At 49.7% G+C, this 26412-nt stretch overlaps 1 protein-coding gene across 3 annotated transcripts in view; it reads left to right on the forward strand.

The window, feature by feature from the left end:
- CHCHD6 (coiled-coil-helix-coiled-coil-helix domain containing 6) overlaps positions 1-26412 on the forward strand; it is a 363492-nt gene that overhangs the window by 51626 nt on the left and 285454 nt on the right. The window lies entirely within an intron of this gene.

Consider the following 26412-nt stretch of genomic DNA (forward strand, 5'->3'; position numbering starts at 1 on the left):
ATTGTCATCTGCAGCTAGATTTCAGGGATGGAGAGGTTTTTTTTTTTTTTTTTTTCTATTTTCTTCCACTTTTTCTTTTCTTTTCATTTTTGACTTTTCTTTTTTTCCTGTCTCAGTCTTGATAATGAGGCTTCCTTGCTGACGAGATATGAAAAATTATTTTTTTACTCCCCCCCCCCCCCCCCCCTCTTTTTTTTTTTTTTCCCTTTGCTGATGTTGTGACAAGTTTTCTTCTCCGCGCGGTGTATTTTTAGAGTTTGTTCTCTCTTACACGAATTCCCCTTCAGTGTGGATGACTGTCTTCATCAGGTTGATGCTGACCTATGTGCCGCCATCTCGCGGAAGATATGCTTAAAATAAAAACACCCGCTAGATGTACGGGATGGGTGACAGCGCAGTATACGGGGAGCCTTGCACCACTTTTGCACCGCTTTCCAAATACAGCTCATTAGATGAGTTTTGCAAGAATCACGCTTGCAATAACCGCTCTGCAGAACGGCAGCAACTCACGCGTTTCGCTCTGCACACGGCAGATTTGTTGCAACTAAAATCCGATCCTCTCATCTACATTGAGGTTTTTTGTTTTTTTTTTTAAGTGGCTTTTTTTTGCAAGATGATAGACGTGGCGGCTGGACCGGGTCCTGCAGATCGATTTGCACCATCTCTAGTTGTGATTTCGTTTACATACAGTCGTGGCCAAAAGTGTTGGCACCCTTAAAATTCTTCCAGAAAATGAAGTATTTCTCCCAGAAAATTAATGCAATTCCACATGTTTTGTTATACACCTGTTTGTTTCCTTTGTGTGTATTGGAACAACACAAAAAAAATAGAGAATAAAAGACAAATTGGACATAATTTCACATAACCCCAAAAATGGGCCGGACAAAATTGTTGGCACCCTCAACTTAATATTTGATGCACACCCTTTGGAGTAAATAACTGCAATCAGTCGCTTCCTAGGACACAGGGTGCGGTCGCCCCATGCTCAGGGGGTGCCCACTGCGGGTCGCCCACCCGGTTGTACGCTACCCTTAACTATAATTGAGTGCACAGCACGCCGATATGGTTAAGCTAGGGTTGCACAGCATGCAGCTGTCACGGATGTATCAAGTGTGACAGACAGTCGCTCTGGATCCGGCTATAGAAGGTCACTGCGCTTTGCATTACAGCGCCTTATTTATCCTCTCATCTCTGTAGTGTAGTGATACCCTTCTTCCTTTAGGACCCAGCAGCGAACTCCACCTTCTGCTGCTAATTGACACACCCTTGCTTGGTAGTTAAAAACTGTGTCTTCCCAGAGAGTCGCCAGTGATAGTTCTATGTTCCTCTGTCCATGCCCGGAGTACTTGGAGGACAGTTGGTGTTATCTCTCTGGTGTCTTCTCAAGCTAAGTGTATCCCCTTTGTTTACCTTTTTTGTCTTTAGTTACAGTGAGGCCTGACTAGTGTTCACCCCATCCCCTCCCTACCTAGGGCCAAGCTCTAGGGACATTCAGGAATTAGGTTTCCTGCTCGGCGATAGGTGTGGAACATATATAGGGATGACAGGGTAGTCAGGGTGATATTAGATCTGCCTAGGGGTCTCCACTCCCCCTTTCCCTAGTTTTTGGGCTACCTCCCCCCACACCCCATCGTTGTACACTTGTTCCTTCCCTCACCTTGCGTGACAGCAGCTCGCTGCCGGCTCCCTTTTCCCTGTGCTCAGATGTATTTGCTTCTCTTAGTCGTGAATACTTCTGAGCACACTGCAGGGCTGCACACTGCTGACCTCATCACTCTGCTGCTGGGATCACTGAGCCGCAGAGGTGGCAAAGATGCATTGTGCTTGCATATTATGGGGCAGTGGGGAAAATTGTGAGAGGGAGCAGCGTCGGGGTGGGCGGACCATATGGTGAAGTGTTGGGACAGTATGGAGAGGAGGGGTCATGGGGGACAGTATGCAAGAGTGGGGGGACTATTTGGAGAAGTGGGGGTCATTATGGAGAGGTGGGGGGCCGCATGGAGAAATTGTAGCTTGGTGGGGCCATATGGAGAAGTGGGTGTTTAATATGAAGAACTGGGGGGACAGTATGGAGAGGTGGGAGCATAGCTGACAATATGGGGGAACATGATGGAGAATTGTGGGAGTGTGGGGGTATTGTATGGAGAAGTGGGAGCATAGGGGACAATATGGAGGCGTTGGGGGACCATATGAAGAAGTGGAAGCGTGGAGGGACCATTATGGATAGGTGGGAGTGTGAGGGGACCTTATGGAGAAATGGGAGCGTGGGAGGGGGCCATATGGAGAAGTGGGTGTACAATTTGAAGAAGTGGGGTGACAATATGGAGAAAAGGGAGTGTAAAGGACAATATAGAGGAGTGGGACAACAAGATAGAGTATAGGGGACAATATGGAGAAATGGTAAAGGATGGAGAATTAGGAGGGTGTGGGGACCATATGGAGAAGTAAGAGTGTAAGGGGATTGTATGGAGACATAGGGGAACAGTTTGTAGAGATTGGGGGGGCGGCAGTGTATAGAGGTGAGAGCATGGGGGAACAGTATGTAAAGATGGGAGCGTGCGGGGACAGTATGTAGAGATAGGAGCGTGGAGGACTTTATGGTGAGGTGAGAGCGTGGGGGCACCTGTTTGGAGAAGTGGGGAAACTGTATGTAGAGACGAAAGCATGGGGGGACAGTGTGGAGAGGTGAAAGCTTTGGGGACATTATGGAGAAGTGGAGGGCACAGTATGGAGAAGTTGGCTTCATGTACTGACAGTGGATCTGATAATGGAAATGTACTGACCGTGGTCCTGATCGCATACAAATGTACCAATCCATAACTGCTCAGAGGTTGTCACCCTGCTAAGGTTGGCACCCTGCTGCCGAAGTTGGAAAGGTAAGTGCCTTATAGAGCTGAAAGTTATAGGGACTTTTATTGTAAATGAGGGATGTTAATGTGATGGCACAGTATCGTGTGGGCAGTATGCAGAGGAGGAAAAGTGATTCTAGTGCTGTCCACTAGCGCGGTCCAGTCGTGTTGGGGGGCTACCTGGTTGATCCTGCCAGTAGCATATGCTTGTCTCAAAGATTAAGCCATACACGTGTAAGTCCCCCCGGCTGTACAGTGAAACTGCGAATGGCTCATTAAATCAGTTTAAATCATTAAATCTACTAGCGGTGTTTCTGGCACTGCATTCATTTACCAATAGTGTTTCTGGTGCTGCATTCATGTACTGAATGTGGTTCTCGTGCAGAATTCATGTACTGATGGTGGTCCTTTGTATAGGGGAGCTGTGGGCCCTCCATACTGTGTATAGGGAAGCTGTGGGGCATTATATTGTGTATTGGGGAGCTATGGGCCCATCATACTTTTATATAGGGGAGCTGTGGGGACATCATACTCAGTATAAGGGAGATGTGGGTCCACTATACTCTATATAGAAGAGCTGTATATTGGGGAACCCAGTGGAAATTATTAAATGTTAATTGGGCACTTAAGAATCATTATTGTTATAGGGGCAATCAGAGTATTAGAACCATCAAAGGGGAAAAATTAGGACACTTCTAGGGCATTTGCACAGGGTATTATTCTTTTAAAGGGAGCAATTTTACCATCTAGAGGGCACAAAGGAGGCGTTATTACTTTGTAAGGAGTACAGTGGTGGCATTATTATGTGGGGCAGTAAGATGAACTCTGTTTTTGTACCATACAGCAGGTGCAGTAATTGGGACACAGCAGCGGCTCAACATTGGGGTATCAGCAGGGTGAAGAATTTTGTGCAGGTTAGGGATAGATGGGGGCGGGGTTGGAAATGTGAGAAGTCAAATGTGTTTTTGTTGTAATCTCTATAGACATGTCCTGGCTGGAGAAGTTGTCATGTCGATCTGGGCCAGATGGAAAAGACGGGAAAATAAACTTCTCCACCAGAAAGAACGTCATCTGTAAGTTACTATATATAACTGTACTGTAATTACTTGTATGGCCTGCAGGTCTGGTATCTACCACTATATGATCACCATATGGCGGTAATATCAGTGTTGGTCTTTGTGTAGAGATTTATTTTCAGTTGCAGCTCGGTCATCTGCTGAAGTTCTTCTACACACCGTTACCTGTTTAGGGTCCCACTAAAATGTTTCACCCCCCCCTCCCTGAGCTGAACCCCTAGTTAAGCCGCTGGCTACGATGCAAACCCAGCTTTCTGACACTAGACACTACGTTGCCACCCAAAATCCTTTGGTAATCTTCAGATTTCATGTTGCCTCGCGCTCAGTCAAGGCACTCAGTGCCAGAAGCAGCAAAACATCTTTGAACCTCCACCATATTTGACTGTAGGTACTGTGTTCTTTTCTTTGTTGGCATCATTCTGTTTTCAGTAAACAGTAGAATGATGTGCTTTACCAAAAAGCCCTATCTTGGTCTCATCTATCCACGCTTTCCCAGAAGGATTTTACACACAGACATTTTGGCAAATTGCAATATAGCTTTTTTTATGTCTCTGTGTCAGCAGTGGGGTCCTCCGGGGTCTCCTGCCATAGCTTTTTATGTCATTCACATGTGAATGGGTATTTCTCTCTGACACTGATGCACCCTGAGCCTGCAGGACAGCTTGAATTTCTTTGGAACTTGATTGGGGCAGCTTATCCACCATCCGGACTATCCTGCGTTGCAACCTTTCATCAATTTTTCTCTGCTGTCCACGTCCAGGGAGATTAGCTACAGTGCCATGGGTTGTAAACTTCATGATCATGTTGTGCACCGTGGACAAAGGAACATCAAGATCTCTGGAGATGGATTTGTAACCTTGAGATTGTTGATATTGTTCAACAATTTTTGTTCTCAAGTCCTCAGACAGTTCTCTTCTCCTCTTTCTGTTCTCCATGCTTAGTGTGGCACACACAGACACGCAATGCAAAGATTGAGTCAACTTCTCCCCTTTTTATCTGGTTTCAGGTTTGGTTTTCATATTGCCCACACTTGTTACTTGCTACAGGTGAGTGTGAACGAGCATCACATGCTTAAAACAATGTTGTTTACCCATCATTTTGGAAAGGTGCCAACAATTTTATCCAGCCCATTTTTGGGGTTTTGTGTGAAATTTTGTCCAATTTGCCTTTTTATTTTCTCTGTTTTTTTTTCTTTTGTTCCAGTACACACAAAGGAAATAAACCTGTGTCTAACAAAACATGTGGATTTGCAATAATTTACTGGGAGAAATACTTAATTTTTCTGGAACAATTTCAGGGGTGTCAACACTTTCAGCCATGACTGTATTATTTCCAGGAGGAATAACAGGGGGGCGGGGGGCGGCATAATGGAGAATTCTCAAGGCAGATGCTCAAAGACAGTTGTTTTTATGGAGAGTGCAAGTATTTAATAAAACATAATTTTTTTCTCCTTTTATCCGTCGCCTTAACACGTTGCCTCCTGTTCGCTTTACTCCGACTTCTGTTATTGTTGCGTTCACATCGGGCTGCACAATCTCTTCTACTTCAGAGCACTCGCATGTGAAGGATCACTACCCATCCAAGCAGACACAACCAGCAGCGACTTTTTTTTTTCACCCTTTTTTTAAGATAATTTTCACCATTTTCCTTTTGTTGTATTTTTTTTTTTTTACGCCCGGAGCGCGGACCGTATTCAGAGCGCCGGTAATTATTCAATTATTCACTCAGCAAATTGTAAATTAATGTTCATGGGTTCTGGTGAATGACATAATTGCAATTTAAAAAGGGCAATTAATCATAAAACACTCCGTCGCTTGCTTCCTTAGTCCTTTATGTTGAACTGTAAGAGCCGCCATGACACGGTTAACCCCCAGTGTGCCGCAGGAGGAGCCTATACGATACTCACGTCTTATGTGGAGGGTCTGACCTTGACTGAGGTTTATTGGGGTGAGAGGGACGTATTTGGGGGAACACAGGATTGGGCAGATTGGATCGATCTGTCCAATCATGTGACAGGGAATTAGATCCTCCAAGATGCAAGTGGTTTGGTACTGGGCCGAATAGACCGGTGAAAAGTCTATGAAATCGCCCCACAAAGGGAGTATGGTGATTCCTAGGTGCATGCCCCCATCGTGGTCCCTGGTAAGGACCCCCTGCCTGTCTCGGCATGTGACAAGAGAAGTGATCTGAGAGGAACAAGGGTACAATGGTAGACGGTGGGTTTTCCAGTAGCACAGAGTATTTCAAGAAATGTGTGTTACGTGGTGGTTATGTTATGGGGGACAGCATGTAGTATCGCAGTGTTAGAAAAACAAAGAGGATACTTACAGTGGCATGTAAAAGTTTGGGCACCCCAGGTCAAAATCACTGTTATTGTGAACAGTTAAGCAAGTTGAAGATGAAATGATCTCTAAAAGGCATATTGTTAAAGATGACATATTTCAGTTGTATTTTAGGCAAATAAGTATATAGATGGTCTTTTTTTTTTTTCATTTTAAAAAATTACAATAAGGGAAATGGGCCTATGCAAAAGTTTGGGCACGCTTGGAGATTTGTGCGCTTTGATAATTTTGACCAAGGTTTCTGACCTTAATTAGCCTGTTAGGGTTATGGCTTGTTCACTACCATCGTTAGGAAATGCCAGGTGATGAAAATTTCCCAGCTTTATAAAAACCAAGCCTCCTCTAACTTTATGCCAAAAAAACAGCAGCCATGGGTTCTTCTAAGCAGCTGCCTAGCACTCTGAAAATGAAAATGGTGGAGGCCCATAAAGCAGGAGAAGGCTAAAAGAAGATAGCAAAGTGTTTTCAAGTTGCCCTTTCCTCAGTTTGAAATGTAATTAAGAAATGGCAGTTAACAGGAACAGTGAAGGTCAAGATAAGGTCTGGAAGACCAAGCAAAATTTCAGTGAGAGCTGTTCTTACGATTGCTAGAGAGGCAAATCAGAACCCCCACTTAACCTCAAAAGACCTACAGAAAGATTTAGCAGACTCTAGCATTGTGGTTCATTGTTCTACTGTTCAGAGACACCTGCACAAATATGACCTTCATGGAAGAGTCATCAGAAGAAAACCTCTCCTGCTTCCTCACCATAAACTTCAGCATCAGAAGTGTGCAAAAGAACATCTAAACAAGCCTGATACATTTTGGAAACAAGTTCTGTCGACCGAAAAGGTTAAAATAGAAGTCTTTGGCCACAATGATCAAAGGTCTGTGTGGAGAAAAAAGGCCACCAAATTTCAGGAAAATAACATCTCGCCAACTATTAAGCATGGGGGAGGATCAGTCATGCTTTGGGGTTGTGTTGCAGCCCGATGGTACAGGGGACATTTCATGGGTAGAGGGAACAATGGATTCAATGAAATTTCAACAAATTCTTGATGCAAACATCACACCATCTGTAAAAAAGCTGAAGCTTAAAAGAGGATGGCTTCTACAAATGGATAATGATCCTAAACACACATCACTATCCACAATAGACGACCTCAAAAGGTGCAAGCTGAAGGTTTTACAATGGCCCTCACAGTCCCCTCTTCTGAACATCAATGAAAATCTGTGGCTAGACCTCAAAATAGCAGTGCATGGAAGACAACCCAGGAATCTCACAGAACTGGAAGGATTTTCCAAGGAAGAATGGATGAAAATCCCTCAAACAAGAATTGAAAGACTCTTGTCTTGCTACAAAAAGCTTTTACAAGCTGTGATACTTTCAAAAGGGGGCGCTACTAGGTACTAACCATGCAGGGTGCCTAAACTTTTGCATTGGTCCATTTTCCTTTTTCGTAATTTTTAAAATGTAAAAGATTAAAAAATATATATATTTTTTGCCTAAAATACAAATGAAATCTGTAATCTTTAACGTCAGGCCTTTTAGAGATCATTTCATCTTCAACTTGCTTAACTGTTCACAATAACACTAACTTTGACCAGGGGTGCCCAAACTTTTACATGCCACTGTAGGTATGATTTTTTTTTTTGTAGAAACTCTGAGCAGCACAGAGGATTTCAGGAGAATAGAGAGGCAGTAACCAGTCCCTTGATGGTAGTGAGTATCCTGCTATGATGTCAGGGCTTGGAGGAGATAATAATTGGGATGTCCGTTGCAGACCTAGCGAATAGAGCGTAGTGTTGCAGGAGCACAGAGGATTTCAGATGTTTGTGTTCATCTCGTGGAAAGCAGTGATTCCATCTGCAGACATTACAATCCTCTAGTATAGTGGAACTGGTGGCCGTCTGTTGACTATCAAGTCTGGTGCCAGGGAGGTGCCAACAAGCCACTTTATTTATGTTCAGGGCTGGGGCAGGAAGCTGGAGCTTTGCCCGGGGTGGGAGAGGTGCAGGTCTGTAGGGTTTGGGGTAGAGACTATTGATGCCTTTTATTGTCTATTGAGGGGTATAGCTGACTGACCGCCGCTCCTCAGCACTGAGGGGTATAGCTGACTGACCGCCGCTCCTCAGCACTGAGGGGTATAGCTGACTGACTGCCGCTCCTCAGCACTGAGGGGTATCGCTGACTGACTGCCGCTCCTCAGCACTGAGGGGTATCGCTGACTGACCGCCGCTCCTCAGCACTGAGGGGTATAGCTGACTGACTGCCGCTCCTCAGCACTGAGGGGTATCGCTGACTGACCGCCGCTCCTCAGCACTGAGGGGTATAGCTGACTGACTGCCGCTCCTCAGCACTGAGGGGTATCGCTGACTGACTGCCGCTCCTCAGCACTGAGGGGTATCGCTGACTGACCTCCGCTCCTCAGCACTGAGGGGTATCGCTGACTGACCGCCGCTCCTCAGCACTGAGGGGTATCGCTGACTGACTGCCGCTCCTCAGCACTGAGGGGTATAGCTGACTGACTGCCGCTCCTCAGCACTGAGGGGTATAGCTGACTGACTGCCGCTCCTCAGCACTGAGGGGTATCGCTGACTGACCGCCGCTCCTCAGCACTGAGGGGTATAGCTGACTGACTGCCGCTCCTCAGCACTGAGGGGTATAGCTGACTGACCTCCGCTCCTCAGCACTGAGGGGTATAGCTGACTGACCGCCGCTCCTCAGCACTGAGGGGTATAGCTGACTGACTGCCGCTCCTCAGCACTGAGGGGTATCGCTGACTGACTGCCGCTCCTCAGCACTGAGGGGTATAGCTGACTGACTGCCGCTCCTCAGCACTGAGGGGTATCGCTGACTGACCTCCGCTCCTCAGCACTGAGGGGTATAGCTGACTGACTGCCGCTCCTCAGCACTGAGGGGTATAGCTGACTGACTGCCGCTCCTCAGCACTGAGGGGTATCGCTGACTGACCCCCGCTCCTCAGCACTGAGGGGTATCGCTGACTGACCGCCGCTCCTCAGCACTGAGGGGTATAGCTGACTGACCTCCGCTCCTCAGCACTGAGGGGTATCGCTGACTGACCTCCGCTCCTCAGCACTGAGGGGTATAGCTGACTGACCTCAGCACTGAGGGGTATAGCTGACTGACTGCCGCTCCTCAGCACTGAGGGGTATCGCTGACTGACCCCCGCTCCTCAGCACTGAGGGGTATCGCTGACTGACCCCCGCTCCTCAGCACTGAGGGGGTATAGCTGACTGACCCCCGCTCCTCAGCCCTGAGGGGTATCGCTGACTGACCTCCGCTCCTCAGCACTGAGGGGTATAGCTGACTGACCGCCGCTCCTCAGCACTGAGGGGTATAGCTGACTGACCGCCGCTTCTCAGCACTGAGGGGTATAGCTGACTGACCGCCGCTCCTCAGCACTGAGGGGTATAGCTGACTGACCTCCGCTCCTCAGCACTGAGGGGTATAGCTGACTGACCTCCGCTCCTCAGCACTGAGGGGTATAGCTGACTGACCTCCGCTCCTCAGCACTGAGGGGTATAGCTGACTGACCGCCGCTCCTCAGCACTGAGGGGTATAGCTGACTGACCGCCGCTCCTCAGCACTGAGGGGTATAGCTGACTGACCGCCGCTCCTCAGCACTGAGGGGTATAGCTGACTGACCGCCGCTCCTCAGCACTGAGGGGTATAGCTGACTGACCTCCGCTCCTCAGCACTGAGGGGTATAGCTGACTGACTGCCGCTCCTCAGCACTGAGGGGTATCGCTGACTGACCTCCGCTCCTCAGCACTGAGGGGTATAGCTGACTGACCCCCGCTCCTCAGCACTGAGGGGTATAGCTGACTGACCCCCGCTCCTCAGCACTGAGGGGTATAGCTGACTGACTGCTGCTCCTCAGCACTGAGGGGTATCGCTGACTGACCGCCGCTCCTCAGCACTGAGGGGTATAGCTGACTGACCCCCGCTCCTCAGCACTGAGGGGTATAGCTGACTGACCTCCGCTCCTCAGCACTGAGGGGTATCGCTGACTGACCGCCGCTCCTCAGCACTGAGGGGTATAGCTGACTGACTGCCGCTCCTCAGCACTGAGGGGTATCGCTGACTGACCGCCGCTCCTCAGCACTGAGGGGTATAGCTGACTGACCTCCGCTCCTCAGCACTGAGGGGTATAGCTGACTGACCGCCGCTCCTCAGCACTGAGGGGTATAGCTGACTGACTGCCGCTCCTCAGCACTGAGGGGTATCGCTGACTGACTGCCGCTCCTCAGCACTGAGGGGTATAGCTGACTGACTGCCGCTCCTCAGCACTGAGGGGTATAGCTGACTGACTGCCGCTCCTCAGCACTGAGGGGTATAGCTGACTGACTGCCGCTCCTCAGCACTGAGGGGTATAGCTGACTGACCGCCGCTCCTCAGCACAGAGGGGTATCGCTGACTGACCGCCGCTCCTCAGCACTGAGGGGTATCGCTGACTGACCCCCGCTCCTCAGCACTGAGGGGTATAGCTGACTGACTGCCGCTCCTCAGCACTGAGGGGTATAGCTGACTGACCGCCGCTCCTCAGCACAGAGGGGTATCGCTGACTGACCGCCGCTCCTCAGCACTGAGGGGTATCGCTGACTGACCGCCGCTCCTCAGCACTGAGGGGTATCGCTGACTGACCGCCGCTCCTCAGCACTGAGGGGTATCGCTGACTGACCGCCGCTCCTCAGCACTGAGGGGTATAGCTGACTGACCTCCGCTCCTCAGCACTGAGGGGTATAGCTGACTGACTGCCGCTCCTCAGCACTGAGGGGTATCGCTGACTGACCTCCGCTCCTCAGCACTGAGGGGTATAGCTGACTGACCCCCGCTCCTCAGCACTGAGGGGTATAGCTGACTGACCCCCGCTCCTCAGCACTGAGGGGTATAGCTGACTGACTGCTGCTCCTCAGCACTGAGGGGTATCGCTGACTGACCGCCGCTCCTCAGCACTGAGGGGTATAGCTGACTGACCCCCGCTCCTCAGCACTGAGGGGTATAGCTGACTGACCTCCGCTCCTCAGCACTGAGGGGTATAGCTGACTGACCGCCGCTCCTCAGCACTGAGGGGTATAGCTGACTGACTGCCGCTCCTCAGCACTGAGGGGTATCGCTGACTGACCGCCGCTCCTCAGCACTGAGGGGTATAGCTGACTGACCTCCGCTCCTCAGCACTGAGGGGTATAGCTGACTGACCGCCGCTCCTCAGCACTGAGGGGTATAGCTGACTGACTGCCGCTCCTCAGCACTGAGGGGTATCGCTGACTGACTGCCGCTCCTCAGCACTGAGGGGTATCGCTGACTGACTGCCGCTCCTCAGCACTGAGGGGTATAGCTGACTGACTGCCGCTCCTCAGCACTGAGGGGTATAGCTGACTGACTGCCGCTCCTCAGCACTGAGGGGTATCGCTGACTGACTGCCGCTCCTCAGCACTGAGGGGTATAGCTGACTGACTGCCGCTCCTCAGCACTGAGGGGTATAGCTGACTGACCGCCGCTCCTCAGCACTGAGGGGTATAGCCGACTGACCGCCGCTCCTCAGCACTGAGGGGTATAGCCGACTGACCGCCGCTCCTCAGCACTGAGGGGTATCGCTGACTGACCGCCGCTCCTCAGCACTGAGGGGTATCGCTGACTGACCGCCGCTCCTCAGCACTGAGGGGTATCGCTGACTGACTGCCGCTCCTCAGCACTGAGGGGTATCGCTGACTGACTGCCGCTCCTCAGCACTGAGGGGTATCGCTGACTGACTGCCGCTCCTCAGCACTGAGGGGTATCGCTGACTGACTGCCGCTCCTCAGCACTGAGGGGTATAGCTGACTGACTGCCGCTCCTCAGCACTGAGGGGTATAGCTGACTGACTGCCGCTCCTCAGCACTGAGGGGTATCGCTGACTGACCGCCGCTCCTCAGCACTGAGGGGTATCGCTGACTGACCGCCGCTCCTCAGCACTGAGGGGTATCGCTGACTGACCGCCGCTCCTCAGCACTGAGGGGTATCGCTGACTGACCTCCGCTCCTCAGCACTGAGGGGTATAGCTGACTGACCTCCGCTCCTCAGCACTGAGGGGTATAGCTGACTGACCGCCGCTCCTCAGCACTGAGGGGTATCGCTGACTGACCGCCGCTCCTCAGCACTGAGGGGTATAGCTGACTTGTCGGGGTAAAAGAGAATATATATATTTGTAACTTTTATATTTTTTGTAATTTTTATACGCTTTTTTGCTAATGTACTAACCACCATTTTGTGTCATATAACAATAAGCTTTCCTTGCTACGTAATACTCAAATCGAAACTTAAACTAAGACAGTTCCAGTGTTGCCAAGACTTATTTCAGAGAAACGAAACAAGATTATAAGCTGACGGCTGCAATATCTGCCCAGAGACTGAGATAAGGAGATGTGGACCAATCAGGAGTGGCCAGACATTGGACTTTCATGGCTTACCCCGCTCCGGACAACCTCTTTCCCCTCCCATTATGTAGTGTATTTAGATTTGTGCATGTAAAAAATAAATTCAGAACATTGCTGAGAACGTTGTCTGTAGTAGCCTTCTGAGCATGCTCTGAGTTTGAACCAGCTTGTTGTCTGACTCATTCTTTGAATGGTTGACCCATGCTCATAGTTTGAATTTGGAGTGACTGGAGGACGAGTGGAATGTCATCACGACCCCCACAAATGGCGCCCAACGTTGGGCGTGGCTAGCGGTACGCCGCCCTCCCGGACCCATATTGCTGACTTCCCTGGTGGTGACCGCGGTGGCTGAATTTGAGGCCTGATCAACCTCCATCGAACACGGTAAGTTGAGATGTATTTTATATGTCTCACTTGCCTGTGTGTCAGCCACAGCGGTTCCTGTGGGATTGTCAGGTTGGATCTGGGTGGGTGACCGGTCGAGTGGTGAGACCTTGGGCGTCCCGCACCACGTCCTGAACCAGCAAGTGTTAAAACGAGTGACGTCGCATGCCTGCGCGTGCTCGTGTGCACACCAGCTCCTCCTCCCCCGGTCACTGTACTTTTCTTAGATAGCTGCCTCCCGTAACTGATAGTCGAAGTTTCGAAGCATTCCTGAATTGTAGTGTAAAGGAGGTGTTGTGCTGTCAGAATCTGTGACGAATTGAGGAGTACTCTTCGTCTAACACAGAGACTGCTGTAAAGTCAAGGTTAGGAAACAGTGTATTGAGGAGTACTCTACACTGACGGGTGGTGCCGTTGTAGGAAGGAAGACGAATTGAGGTGTACTCTTCGTCTTATACAGAGAAACCTCATAAGGAGGGGTTCTGCTGTAAGGGTCTGTGACGAATTGAGGTGTACTCTTCGTCTTATACAGAGAAACCTCATAAGGAGGGGTTCTGCTGTCAGTCAGGGTGCCGTGGTGAGTCGTACTGTAAAGTCGCCATTCAAGGTTAGGGAAGGGACGGATCGAGGTGTACTCTCTGTCTTATCAGTGTATTGAGGAGTACTCTACGCTGAGGAGTGGCGACCTGTAGACTGCACCAGTGATCTGAGTCGCGACAGATCATTGCATTCTATAAGAAAATGTGTATATTTAAATTTGAAAGATCTCGTAAGTTGTGGAATGCTGCTGTAGGAGTTAAGCCAATTAGTGGAGTTACGGGAAGGCAAGAAGGCAAGAAGAATGTTAGGAATTTGTATAACATGATAAGCTTATCCAGTACAGGCAGGCTTTAGTTTTCAGTGTAGAAAGAATGTGTGATACAGAAGTTGGGAAAGTTGGGTGAGGATTTTTGCACCAGACTCAAGCACATCTTAGAGTAGATGGTGCAGGGGGGAACAGAGAATGCCGAGCCTTTGTTCGGATACATGAAAGCTGCAGAATGTGATTTGTTATGTGCCCCCAAAATGGCCGTTGCACCTTTGATGCCTGTCACTACACTGAGCCCTCAGTCACCACCCTATAATGGCGCCGACGCCAAATTACCGGAGGGGTGGACGTGTCGGGTGTGTGGAGAGCAAAACCCACTCTGGGCGGGCCGCCCATGGCACGATGCCCAGCCTGCCCCCAAGAATAATCCCACCCCCACTCCCACCTCCTCCCTCCAACGGCCATCTTGCTACACCTCTTACTTGTTGTGGGAGGCCCGGAAAGCCCCAATCCGGCCTATATCCACTACTAGATCCGTCCGGTGCATATTACCAGCCACCAGCACAGGTGGAAAAGCCCGCAGTCCCAGAGCACCCATCTGAAACTAATGTGACACCCTCTGCTCCAGTCCACGATGCTGAGACGCTTCCCCTGTTTCCTATGGGAGTCACCCACAACCCTGGGGATATCCTCCTCAACTCCCCAGAATTTCAGGCCAGACTGCTCTCCCTCCGCCAACATACTGTTACTCAAGACGATACGGAGCCAGATGAGGGATGGGCTCAAGATACTCCAGCCCCCCCCCCCCTCCTTTACCCCATACGTCTCCTATGGCATCCTCCACCCCATATCCATTACCCGTACTCCGGCCCTTGCTCCAAGCAACTGCTGAAAGAGCACCACCCCTCAGCCCCTCAGAAGTCTGGGACCCCTGCCGCTCCCGTAATCTAGTAGACCCATCAGGACGCCCTGTCACTCTGTCAATAGGCTATGGTGACATCCTTACACATCGGGTGGGGGCCATAGTCAACCCTGCAAACACCTGTATGAGCCATGTTGGAGGATTGGCTCGCAAAATTTCCCTTGCTGTTGGTTCTACTCTGGCTGCAGAATGCCAGGCTCACTTAGCCGAAAACGGAGAGCTTTCAAAAGGCCATGGTTTCCACAAAAGCAGGACCCCTTAGTACGTATGAATCCGGCCTAGAATACATGAAACAGTTAAAAGCCTGGGCTCAGGATCGCTTGTCAGATCAAGCTGGGTCTGTACAAGATGTTCAACAAAACCCTGATGAATCTGTGGAAAAATATGCTGCAAGACTCAGCATGCATTTTGAGGATCTCGGATACAGTCTTCACGTCAGGACGCAGGCCGCCCTGTTGGTTCAGGCCCTAGTAGATGGCCTACAAGACGCTCTCAGAGATGAAGTCCTGAGAGTACGGCCCGAGATTCGTTCTTCTTCTTTCAACGACGCGGTGGACATCGTTAAAGCTTTCCAAAAATCAATGCTAAAAATGGAAAAAGATACTAAGCCAAAGAAGAAAGCCGCACCTGCCATGCTATATCAAGCTCAAGAAAGCTACCCACCCCCTGGCAACCAACATGGAATCAAGTGGGTAATGGTTAAAGGCACAGGTGATGATACTCCTCCCACATATAGAAAACAAGACAGAAGAGATGACAAGGGATCATCTAGAAACAGAAGACAATCTCGTGATTCTGAAGGATGAATGTTATGTTGGGAGTGTGGTAGCCTTGACCACATCCTCAGAGACTGTCACTTTACAGGTGGACCATCAACCACTGGAGTTACAGGTGGACACTGGGGCGGCCACATCTGTCATTTCCTCTGCACAGCTCCCTCCTTCTGTATCCCTATCACCGGATACCCTCACCTGTGTTGGGGTAGAAGGCCAACATATTTCTTCTCCACTCACAGTCCCTGTGTCTGCAGGACCGTTCACCGGAGTACTCACAAGATTCTTGGTCTCTGAAACTTGCCCTGTCAACCTGTTGGGAGCCGATCTCTTAGAGCGGATGAAGGCAACAATTACCTTCGGAAACCATGGTATGGAGCTTATTTGCGGGACCCTCATTCCAAACAAGGGACTGAAGACCGCGGTGTTCTTAAAGCCTTCCCTCTCATGATGATGACCATACAACCTCACAGTTCCCTCACTCTCTGTGGTCCAGCGGGCCAGAGGACGTTGGCCTCCTGCAGGTTCCCCCGGTCCAGGTACACCTCAAGCCTGGACACAGGTACCCACGGTTGCCACAATACCCCCTCAAGGCTGCACAAGAACAAAGCTTGAGTACCCAAGTCGCTTCCCTCCTGGAATCAGGAGTCCTTGTCAGATGTGTATCTCCATGCAATACACCCCTCTTTCCTGTAAAAAAGAAAACCGCTCCGGGAGAGCCTCCAAGATACCGGTTGGTTCAGGATCTCAGAGCCGTCAATGCAGCTACCATTTTAGAAACTCCAGTGGTACCCAACCCAAACACCCTCTTGTCTCAGCTGCCTCCAACGGCCACTTTGTTTACGGTGTTAGATCTGGCCAACGCCTTTTTCAGTATACCCTTACATGAAGATTCGTGGTTTCTTTCTGCCTTCACCTTTCAAGGAGCACAGCTTACATGGACCAGGACTCCGCAAAGAGCCCAGAACTCTCCTAACCAATTCACTCATTCTATGAAGTCTATTCTGGAGCCATGGGTTCAAGAGAACCCTCAGGTCACCCTTCTACAGTATGTGGATGATCTTTTACTCTGTGGCACTGAAGAAAATTTGCCAGAGATGTCAGTATCCCTTCTCTGGTTTCTTCACTCAGCTAACTGTAAAGTCTCGAAAGGCGAAGTCCAATGGTGTCTGCCCAAGGTCATTTTCCTCGGACATTGTATATCACAAGGTGCTAGACATCTGACTGAAGAAAGAAAACAAGCCATCATGGATATCACCTTCCCAACCACCTACTCCGCTATGCAGACTTTCCTTGGCCTCATCACTTACTGCAGGCAATGGATCCCTGATGCCTCAAAGCTCATGCAACCTCTGTACGACTGTCTCAAGAATGAAGGCTCAGTTTGGCTTCATGCTGAAGATCCACGTGTTTCTCATCAACACAGACTATGTTTTGACCGTCTTAAACAGGCTGTTGTCTCTGCCCCGGCCTTGGGCTTACCAGACTATACTCAGCCATTTCACTTTTTTGTCTCGAAATCGGAAGGTCATGCCTCTGGAGTTCTAGCACAACGCTATGATCATAAGTATCGGCCTTTGGGCTACTACTCAGCCCGCCTGGACCCTGTCGCCCGAACTGCCCCCATGTGCCTTAAGGCGGTCCACGCTGCTCACATTCTCCTTGACAAGTCAGCTGATATCGTCCTTGGCCATGATCTCTCAGCTGTTCTGCAACAAACATCTCCGAAACATCTCACCAACCAAAGACACCTGCGGCTGCAGTGTTCCCTATTGTTGCCCTCCAATATAACATTTACCAGATGTCTGACTATCAATCCTGCCACTTTGCTTCCACCTTCTAGGGGGGAAGGTGAAGAGGGTGAAGATCCATTGGTGGAACCTCATGATTGTATAAAAATTTTGCAGGAAGAGACTTCTGCTCCAGAGAATATGGTGGCACATCCGCTCGCAGACCCTGCCTTGCACCTATGGACTGATGGATCCCGTTTCGCAGACCCTCAAGGGAAGTTCCACACGGGATATGCTGTCACAACGGACCTAACAGTCCTCAAGGCTGAAGCTCTACCACCATACATGTCTGCACAAGAAGCTGAACTTGTGGCTCTCACAGAGGCCTGCCACCTGGCAGCAGGAACAAAGGCGAATATGTATATACCGATTCCAGGTATGGACATGGAATTTGTAATGATTCTGGACTCTTGTGGAAGTCTAGAGGATTCATCACAGCTGCAGGTACACCAGTGAAACATGTCTCATGGATTAAGGCCCTAATGAAGGCCCTGGAACTACCCATTCAGGTTGCTGTTATCAAGGTCAAGGCTCATGGAAGACTAGAATCCAGAGAAGCCAGGGGCAACCACCTAGCTGACCAAGCAGCCAAGACTGCAGCAGTGGAGAATGTGTCATCAAAGTGGCAGGAAAAGGAAGAAGAGATGGGAGAGACTCTGCAAACCGTAGCTGTGGCGCTCACTAGAGCAAGAGCCAAGGAACAGCCGGCGGAAGACCATACAAGTCCAGCGGAGACACGAGTGGAATCCAGGGGGGTCAGGATGCCTAAAGAAAAATTGTGTGAGGAACAAAGGAAGACCCCCCACTGAAGAAGTCAAGCAATGGAAAGCGGCAGGAGCTGTGCTGGCAGGTTGCAAAGATTCAAAGGTCAACTCGACTCTTTACCAAGTGGATGGGAAGCCTTGCTTGCCTAGACGCATGTACTCAGCTGTGGCAGCATGGGCTCACGGGCCTACACACAGAGGAAAGAATCAAGCTTTGGCATGTATCAAGAAACTGTACTTTGCACCCGGAATCTCTTCCACTGTGACTGCGTACTCAAAATCCTGCTCTGTCTGCGCTACCTGCAACCCAACGTGTATGGCACGGGTCCCTCTTCAACATCTGGCTAAACCAGACTACCCTTGGCAGAGAATACAAGTTGACCATATCCAAATGCCTAAAGCAGGAAAATAGGAGTACGTTTTGGTAGCCGTGGATATGTTCTCAGCCTGGCCCAAGGCCTACCCGGTTGTCAACATGACTGCTAAAGTCACAGCCAAGAAACTGATCACCGAAATTGCCTGCAGATTTGGAGTTTCCCCAAGTCATAGAATCGGATCAAGGACCAGCTTTCACAGCAAATATCTACGAAGAACTCTGGAACATGTTGGGAACAGATTTGGGCCTCCACACTCCATACCATCCTGCCAGTTCAGGCAAAGTGGAGAGAATGAATTCCACACTCAAGACCCAGCTCTTGAAAATGACCTAAGATCATCCCCTCCCCTGGCCCGACCTACTCCCTATAGTATTGTATCATATCACACACACTCCTCAGGCCAAACATGGGCTGACTCCCTATACAATTTTGTTTGGGACCCCACCCAAGATAGGAGAGATTAGGCCCCAAGAGTTGTCTGAAACACATGATAGAGTGGTAAAATTTGTGATTGCCTTGTCTAGAGAATTGACTAACACCCGCTCTCCAGTATCTGCTTCTCTCCCAGAATCTACAGGTGATGCAGTACATGATTTCATCCCAGGCGATCTAGTGTATGTGAAGAAGTTTGTCCGGAAAGACTGCCTCCAGCCGCGGTTCGAGGGACCGTACACTGTGCTTCTCACCACCCCGACGGCTCTGAAGCTTGAGGGCAAGAGCACCTGGATTCACGCCTCCCACTGCACGAGAGACAGAACGAGTCTATAAAAGATGACTACCTTCTTCTATATCCTTTTCATATGCTTACTGTCTGTCCCAGGGTGGACAGCTACCACACAGGGGTAGATACCTCCTTTTTCTCAAGTTGGTTGGGAGGGCTCAAGGGATTCCTCCAACAAGTTTGTCTAGTAATGGGAGGCCTACTAGTATTGGGCCTGGTGGTCCTGTGCTGCATAGTCCCCTTATATAGAGAAATATACTCCTTTGAACAAGCCTGACCAGACCCCCCCCATGATAAAGTCCAATTGAAAGATTCAGTTTAGGATCAGTTGGGAGAACTCCATGTGTCATTCAGGATAGGGCTCGATTGTCTGGGGGCGTCCCATAAGGGGGCAGCTTCTAAGATGATTGGGTGAAGAAATCCACCTCCCCTCTCCCCACACATGGACAGTCTCAAAGGCCCCGAAGCAAAGGAAAGCTTAGTGTTTAGGGGGGAATGTCGGGGTAAAAGAGAATATATATATTTGTAACTTTTATATTTTTTGTAATTTTTATACGCTTTTTTGCTAATGTACTAACCACCATTTTGTGTCATATAACAATAAGCTTTCCTTGCTACGTAATACTCAAATCGAAACTTAAACTAAGACAGTTCCAGTGTTGCCAAGACTTATTTCAGAGAAACGAAACAAGATTATAAGCTGACGGCTGCAATATCTGCCCAGAGACTGAGATAAGGAGATGTGGACCAATCAGGAGTGGCCAGACATTGGACTTTCATGGCTTACCCCGCTCCGGACAACCTCTTTCCCCTCCCATTATGTAGTGTATTTAGATTTGTGCATGTAAAAAATAAATTCAGAACATTGCTGAGAACGTTGTCTGTAGTAGCCTTCTGAGCATGCTCTGAGTTTGAACCAGCTTGTTGTCTGACTCATTCTTTGAATGGTTGACCCATGCTCATAGTTTGAATTTGGAGTGACTGGAGGACGAGTGGAATGTCATCACGACCCCCACAGACTGACCTCCGCTCCTCAGCACTGAGGGGTATAGCTGACTGACCGCCGCTCCTCAGCACTGAGGGGTATCGCTGACTGACCGCCGCTCCTCAGCACTGAGGGGTATCGCTGACTGACCGCCGCTCCTCAGCACTGAGGGGTATAGCTGACTGACCTCCGCTCCTCAGCACTGAGGGGTATCGCTGACTGACCGCCGCTCCTCAGCACTGAGGGGTATCGCTGACTGACCGCCGCTCCTCAGCACTGAGGGGTATCGCTGACTGACCGCCGCTCCTCAGCACTGAGGGGTATAGCTGACTGACCTCCGCTCCTCAGCACTGAGGGGTATAGCTGACTGACCGCCGCTCCTCAGCACTGAGGGGTATAGCTGACTGACCTCCGCTCCTCAGCACTGAGGGGTATAGCTGACTGACTGCCGCTCCTCAGCACTGAGGGGTATAGCTGACTGACCGCCGCTCCTCAGCACTGAGGGGTATCGCTGACTGACCCCCGCTCCTCAGCACTGAGGGGTATCGCTGACTGACCGCCGCTCCTCAGCACTGAGGGGTATAGCTGACTGACCTCCGCTCCTCAGCACTGAGGGGTATCGCTGACTGACCGCCGCTCCTCAGCACTGAGGGGTATAGCTGACTGACCTCCGCTCCTCAGCACTGAGGGGTATAGCTGACTGACCGCCGCTCCTCAGCACTGAGGGGTATCGCTGACTGACCTCCGCTCCTCAGCACTGAGGGGTATAGCTGACTGACCCCCGCTCCTCAGCACTGAGGGGTATAGCTGACTGACCCCCGCTCCTCAGCACTGAGGGGTATCGCTGACTGACCTCCGCTCCTCAGCACTGAGGGGTATAGCTGACTGACCTCCGCTCCTCAGCACTGAGGGGTATCGCTGACTGACCCCCTTTCCTCAGCACTGAGGGTTATAGCTGACTGACCCCCGCTCCTCAGCACTGAGGGTTATAGCTGACTGACCTCCGCTCCTCAGCACTGAGGGGTATCGCTGACTGACTGCCGCTCCTCAGCACTGAGGGGTATAGCTGACTGACTGCCGCTCCTCAGCACTGAGGGGTATAGCCGACTGACCGCCGCTCCTCAGCACTGAGGGGTATAGCTGACTGACCTCCGCTCCTCAGCACTGAGGGGTATAGCTGACTGACCCCCGCTCCTCAGCACTGAGGGGTATAGCTGACTGACTGCCGCTCCTCAGCACTGAGGGGTATAGCTGACTGACCCCCGCTCCTCAGCACTGAGGGGTATCGCTGACTGACCCCCGCTCCTCAGCACTGAGGGGTATCGCTGACTGACCCCCGCTCCTCAGCACTGAGGGTTATAGCTGACTGACCTCCGCTCCTCAGCCCTGAGGGGTATAGCTGACTGACCTCCGCTCCTCAGCCCTGAGGAGTCCGCGAGTGTCGGCAGTGTACAGCAGCCGCCTGTTGAACATGGACCCTTTTCATCTTCTCTGCGGCCCCCATTATGCCTGCAGTGATATCAAGGGGTACAATAGTGGAAATAATGTAACGATTCAGAATGGCCTCTGACTAGTAATCATTCAGTTTGCTCTAGTGTGTAAATCTGGGGAAATTGTTTGTAATGACCCCGGGAGCGCTTTGCTGAAATGCCTCATTCATTACCGGGGTCTATTACAGTTTAGAGCATCCATGTATAATGATCAGGAGACGATAAACAGCCATTATCTGCACATCTGTATCTGTCACAGGAAGGGAGAGGTCTCTCTGAACTCACACATTCTCCGTCTACACCGCCGAAAATGTGGCCGACACGTAACCCTCCGGGGCCGATCCTGGACGCGTTGCCCTCCGGGGCCGATCCTGGACGCGTTGCCCTCCGGGGCCGATCCTGGACGCGTTGCCCTCCGGGGCCGATCCTGGACGCGTTGCCCTCCGGGGCCGATCCTGGACGCGTTGCCCTCCGGGGCCGATCCTGGACGCGTTGCCCTCCGGGGCCGATCCTGGACGCGTTGCCCTCCGGGGCCGATCCTGGACGAGTTGCCCTCCGGGTCCGATCCTCGACTATAGGAGAGAATGGGGCCACCATTGCAGAAAGTCCCAATGATCGGGTCATTGTGGCTTCTTCTTATTACACTTTGGATTAGCGTCCCACCGCTGCGCACTGAAACAGCGCATCATTGCGGGGGCATCATTGTGGGATTCCTCTCTGGATCAGTCATACGTTCACATAAGACCTCAAGAATAGCCTTAATGTGATCGGCTTCGTTTTAGGGGCATGGTCTCGGATGCTATTTTGGAGACTTCATGACCTCTAACGTGTTTGTTCGCCATGGTTGTATTTTTCTTTGCCGTCCAATATTTTTCTGTTTTTACCATCGATAATGTTGAAAAAGGCAATAATTACCCAATAAACTGAAGTGACGGCGCAGCTTTCCAGCAACCGTCACTCAGGATAGTGCAACACACAGGCTTTATTATCTGTTACCATGGAGACGTATAGTTTAACATAGGAGCTGTAGGCACTAAACTATATTAGGTTGTTTTTTTTTTGTTTTTAATGACTATTTTTTTTTTTTTTTTAAGTTGTCATTTCAGTGGAGCATTAAAAATTGTCTGCAAGAATAAGCCCACCCCTGTGACTGATTGTCAGATAGAGTAAACGCACCCCTATGACCGATTGTTTCCTGGGTTTACTTTTGAGTAGTAAAGCAAGAGCTTATCTTCTTATTTAGAAATGTTTTTTTTACAAATCACTTCGTGGATGGGTAATAAATCTCATTGCCGAGGGCTCCACCCATCACTCGAAAGGAGTCTTGCAGATCACTTGAAAAGGTTCCTTGACCACTGGAAATGGGTTCTCACCGGTAACTGGAAAAGTGTTCCATCGATGACTGGTAAGTGGTCTCATCGGTCCCCAGAAAGGAGTTTTCTTCCATCACCCTTAAAGAGTTCTTGCCAATGACTCCAATAGGCTCCTTCCGATGACTGTAATGGGCTCCCACTGAGGACTGCAATGGGCTCCAACCGAGGGCCCGAGCAGGCTCTTTTTGATGACCATAACTGGCTGCCGCGGGTGACCGATGATTGGAAATGGTTTCCCCTTATCTCTGGAAAGTGATTCTCTCCGATCACTGTAAAGGAGTCCCTTCAATCACTATAAAGGGGTCCCGCCGATCACAAGAAGGGTACCTAAGCCTTTGTTGTAACTTTCTGGGGTCTTAGAGTTAATGGATCGTCGGTTACTCCTCACTCATTATCTATGGGCCTGAAGGAGACTGCTGAGGACAGGGTGCGGTTATTTCTATCAGCCACATAGTAGCATGCCTGTGCAGATGCTTTTAATTCTCCAATTACAATATGGGGGTCCAGAGGCTTGGGACCCTTTCTAGTGATCCGTGAGGCCCCCAGCAGTCAGAAATGTTTTACTTATTTATGGGTAAAGCTCTTTGATCAGTAGACATACCGCCATGTTCTGCCCTCTGTTCAGTGCATTGTCTAACTATCTGGTTAAAGTGTTTTTTTTCCTGGATTTTAATAAATTTGTCCAAGAGCGGTAAATCATCATCAAGGCGGCCTTGGACAGCCGATCGGGACGTGCCGGTCCTCCGCCGTCGGCCACTTTTACCTCCAGTGTCGACTAATTCATCGTCTCTCTGCTTCACCTAGCCTGTAATATTTCACTGCCTTATTTCCTCTAAAGACTCGGATGATGCTAATGTTGATTTGATAAGGTTCCTTCGCTTTTTCTCCGTCTTTAATTCGAAATGTCTGTAATTTTGCGCTTCACGGACCTGAGCGGAGAATTAGCGAGAGGGAGAGAGCCGGCCCGGGTGGGAGACGAGTGGATGGTGGGGAGTCTTCTCTGTCACCGCAGATTGCCTCAGTGGAGTGGAAAGGTGCGAAGGATTATCAATTGTGATGACTGGGAACTCGCCGGATATGGAAATTTAGGAGAGGAGCTGCGGATAATAGCCCCGGTTCTGCCCCCGTTCTGCGGAACATCCCCCCGGGGAGAGGGTGGGGGACAATTAGGTGCGATGACTCCTGATGATTTACCACCCTTGTGTATTATCATCTGCTTCAATGTCGTAATTTGTCCTCGACTTCACACCGAGATGCCATTTGCGTAATTGCAAAAAATTTTCACAATTTTTCTCTTCTTTAGCACCTGCCCCTCCCTCGCGTCTGGCAGGTTTTGATAAATGTAGCTTTTAACTTTAAGGATTGATTAACTGGGTTAGTAAATCCAGGCCAGGTATCAGACGATTTATGAAGATCTCCGTTATTGCTCCGACTTCTCCGAAGAAGGTTGTAATGCTCCGTCACTCTTCATTTTAGATATTTTTTTGTGCTGATTTATGAAGGGAATATAATTTTCTATTGCAGTTTTTTTTCCGTCTTCCGTGTCTGATTTACGTAAAGGAATTTATAGGTCTTACTGCTCAGAAACGTCGTTCATTACTAGAAGGTTAGCGAAAACCCATTTCCTCTGAGCCGCCTCCGATTTGCGGGTCACACATGACATATACTAACTAAAGTACAAGAGATCTAATAAAAACCTTTGTCGGCTTAAAGGGGTTGTCTACTACTTGGACAGCCCCTTCTTGAAATTGTTGGCCAAGATAAAATTGAAAAGCGTATACTCGCCTTTCGTGCTGGTGCCGTTCCACCGGTGTCGGCACTCACGGTACCGGGGCTCTCGTTCAGATGTTTGGGCTCCAGGGTCACGTGTCACATCAGCGCTGGCGTCACTGTCCCCACCTTCCGACAAATTGGACATGAAGAGGAAGTCTGGGCTGTAGCTGCTCTCTCACTACCTCTACATGTTCAATTCGACAGGAGTCGAGGACAGTGACACCAGCGCTGATTGGGCACCGAGGGTCACGTGTCACATCAATAGCACGGCACCCCCGGTACCACGAGTGCCGACATCGCAGGAATGGCGCCAGCACAGGAGGGGAGTATAAGCTTTTTTTATTTTATCGAGGCCAAGCGAGGGCTATAACAAGGAGTTGTCCAAGTAGTGGACAACGTCTTTAAGAATTTTTTTATATTTTTTCTTATACGTTGTCCACTCAGAGAGGGAGCGGCAGAAAAAGCGGTGCTGCATCATAAAAGCCGTAGACGGACTGATGACCCACTGGAGCGATATGCAGATCATTCGTCCCCATCCAATGCCATTTCTGTCGGCATGGGACATTTCTTACCCTTGGGAATGTGCGGCCGACCACGACGATCCTTATATATGGGGGGTCTCCTTCTTCCTTACTCAGTCCTCTAGAGAGGAGGAGACCCTTCAGCCTGCTGCTCCCTCTCCATTGTAAAATATTGGGACTTGCAGAAACCATCTGGTATTTCACTATTCCCTTAACGACACTACATGTTGCGCCTCCTTTGCACCTCATCTACCTATTTTTGGAGTGCCAAGAAGGGGTCCAAGCACCTCCTTCTCTTAATATGGTACACAGTGTGCCATTAGTAGTTACGCTCTTTTCTGAGATGGCAACTACATGTGAAAAGCCACTAGACGCAAACATTTGTCTACTTTGTTAAGGACGGACCACAAAGAATGCAATCACACGCAGCATGTGGCTTCTGCACCACTGGGTTAAACAGTATAATTCTAGCTGTCTGTGATCACCACTAGAGGGAGCTCACTGCATACTGATTATACATTCAGTGAGCTCCCTCTAGTGGTGGTTACAGGTAGCCAAAATGTTAGCTATCTTTGCGGGGGATTTGTAGCTGTGTCAGAAAATTGGAGCCCTGCTGACCCCCATAAAAATATATTAAAAAATAAATCTGTACAGAATATTGGATCTAAAAATTTAAAAGGCAGTCACTCCCTTTAAAGGCAAACGAAACGAACAGAACTGTCCTTTCTGGTAAAAAATTATTAGATTTTTCTTCTCTTAGAATTTAGTTCAATGTCTCAGTGGTTTATTAATTTTTTTTGCACTTCACCCCCCCCCCACGCACTCTTCCCCCGTCTCTTCTTTTTTTTTCTTCTTTTTTTTTACGCTTCAATTGGCAATTTTGGACAGCCGCGCTCATGGAGAACCAGACGTCTAACCTCAGATGAAAGGTCTAACCACTGTACAAATCTTCCCCAGCAAACTCTGTCAGAAGCCGCTGCCGCTGCCTGGTATTTTTGGCCCTTTCTATCATTTCTAGGTCGGGTTATGAATACATTACTCCC

This window comes from Phyllobates terribilis, unplaced genomic scaffold, assembly GCF_046119375.1.
Source record: "Phyllobates terribilis strain yellow unplaced genomic scaffold, ASM4611937v1 Scaffold_8__6_contigs__length_399053987, whole genome shotgun sequence".
In the NCBI taxonomy this organism is placed as follows: domain Eukaryota; kingdom Metazoa; phylum Chordata; class Amphibia; order Anura; family Dendrobatidae; genus Phyllobates; species Phyllobates terribilis.